This window comes from Ochotona curzoniae, unplaced genomic scaffold (assembly GCF_017591425.1).
Source record: "Ochotona curzoniae isolate NIBS_2020 unplaced genomic scaffold, NIBS_Ocur_1.0 scaffold_4701, whole genome shotgun sequence".
In the NCBI taxonomy this organism is placed as follows: Eukaryota; Metazoa; Chordata; class Mammalia; order Lagomorpha; family Ochotonidae; genus Ochotona; species Ochotona curzoniae.
Genome location: NW_024467122.1, coordinates 72,127,258 through 72,129,890, shown reverse-complemented (window position 1 = coordinate 72,129,890; position 2,633 = coordinate 72,127,258).

Sequence of the window (2,633 nt, the reverse complement as noted above, 5' to 3'; positions counted from 1 at the left end):
CAAAGGGTACTCTTAAATACAGTCTTCTGACAGAACTAAATTCATCTTACAAATTGGTTTTTCTTTAGTTATATTTGGTACAATGGCATAACTCTACAAAAAAGAAAAAGTTGTCTTTCTTGGCTCAAAAATACATTATGCAAACTGGATTCATCATGTTCTTGTTGGGTTTGTTTCGAATTTCCCTTTTTAAACTTTGTACTTTCTGGGTGTCAGAATTCTGCGAAAGTACAACTTCCAACAAAATAATGCTGGCCCAGTACTTTGAGATGATTCACTGTATAGGGAACAGACAAAGCTCAACTCAACAGTGGACTCCACTTCAGGGAAGCCTGAAGACTCCTCCTTTCAAACCCACCTGTTGTTCCGACGTGACAACAACACCTGGCTGCGAACCTCCTTCCTCCCCCTGTGGGCCAAGAGCCGTCCAGCAGCTGGGACGAGCCGAAATCCAGCAGTGAGGGACAGCTAAACCCCCAGGACCGACCAGCGCTGTTTTCAGAGAAAAGATATTGCTCAGAAAGGAGGAACGTGCCAGAATCACAACAGTACTTGTACCAAACCATGCCCTCTCCCCCTAAAACACCAGGAGGTTATGAAGAGAAGGATGTTACCATGCCTGATGGCAACCATCACAAAAGACTTCACCAGAGCCATAATATTACAGAGCGGTCACCACAACCTTCTACAGAGTATACCTACATGGACCAACTAAGGTCAGCTCAACCTTGGATTAGTGTCACCTTACTTATTAACCATGGTGGCCAAAGATTAGTATCACCAAACAACTGACATATTTTACTTTTACAACCTCCTTGTCTCAGCCTCACTGCCCTGCCTATAGTATGCATATTCCCACTCTGATGCTGTACCATGATTCATTAGAAAGTCACTCTCATGGATTCTTGATAATCCTTTGTCTTGGGTTGACCCCACCAAAAGGCAAAGAAGAATTGAAATTAACGAAATCAGCCATTTGTTCTTGATTTCACCATATTCACAGAGGATCTGGTAGTAGATGCCATAGAGAACCAAGCATGGACCAACCAGAGGTTAATCCTGACCCCAGCTCATAGCTGCTGTGTAGCCCAGGGCATTATAGACCAAACTGTGTTGGAGCATTCATCTCAGAATGTGACTATTTTTGGAGATAGGACCTTTAACAAAGTATCAGAGATAAAATGAAGTCATACGGATGGACCCCCAAACCAGTGTCCTCACAAAAGGAGGTGGCCAGGACACATACAAAGAGTGAAGACCACATGGACATACAGGGACAAGATGGCCACTTGCTAGCCAAGCAGAGAGGCCACCAAGAAATCAACGCTGCCAGCACCTCCAACCCTGTGTGGAAATAAATTTTTCGTTGACTAAACGGCTCAGGCTACGGTATTTCATTATGGCAGCCCTAGCTAACAAACACATGAGGTCAGTGGTTTCACTTCCCTGGGTCACCACAAAGAGGGCTTAGTACTTAATTTATTGGGTTGTTTTGAGGATTAAATGAAATTGTGAAAGCATCTGGCACATCAAGATGCTCAATAAATATTTCTTCCCCCTCTGAATCAGTGCCTATTTTTAAGGATTGGAGAAGGATTTATGTGCAATTACTGAAACTGTGCTTAAACTTCTGATTAGCTGTTCCATATATAGCAGGCTCTCAAGTCTCCCCAGGGCCTGGAAAGAGTCCAGGAGCTCGGCATAGCCTGCCTCCGTGAGAACCAGGCAGGTGAGTGAGGAATCCTCAATGAACAGGTACACAGCCCTGGAAAAGCAGGTAAGCCTCAAAGAGCTGGGCGGCAGGCAGACTGTTTTAACTGAGCCAGAAGCGGGAGTAGCAAAGAAGAGGAAGCCAGAACAAGTGCTGCCCAGGATGCCAAGGAAGGGTTAGGACAGCAGCTGAGGACCTTGTATCCAAGATGGGTAGGAGATAGTGAGGTGGCTAAGGTCATAGCTCTGAGGGGCTCTATTTCACAGAGGCAGGACAGAAGGGCACGTCTGATAATGCTCATGAGGTGGAGTTGGACCTGGAGGGGAGTCCTCTCCCCGAACCCAGACACTGGTGGAAGGGGCTGGGGTTAGGGCTGGGCAACAGCACCCTCACGGGGAAGACACAAAGGCAGGTTTGCAGGAAGGATGAGCAGAATTTCAAATATGCCCCTTGCATTCAGACACTCAGGGCATGCTGTAAATATTCTTGATTCACTGCTGAATGCATGTGAACACTGACGGTTTCTAAACATCTCACCATCGCAGTCGATTCCATGTCTTCTGCACCTGTGTCAGTTGGTCACTAAAAAGTGTCCAGGGTAGGAGGTCTAGATACACTTTAATGTAACGGTCCGCGGATGGATAAATAGATAAAGAAAATGTTGTAGGGCTGGTGCTGTGGTATCACCGGTAAAGCCACCATCTGCAGCATCAGCATCCTTCCTGGACATCAGTTTAAAGCCTGGCTACTCCATTGCTAATCCAGCATCCTGTTAATATGCCTGGGAAGGCAGCAGAGGATGGCCCAAGTCCTTGGGCCCTGCACCCACATGGGAGGTCTGGAGGAAGCTCAGACAGGCTCAGTTCTACCTGTTATTACAGCCATTTGGGGAGTAGACCAGCCGATGAAGAACTCCCTCTGC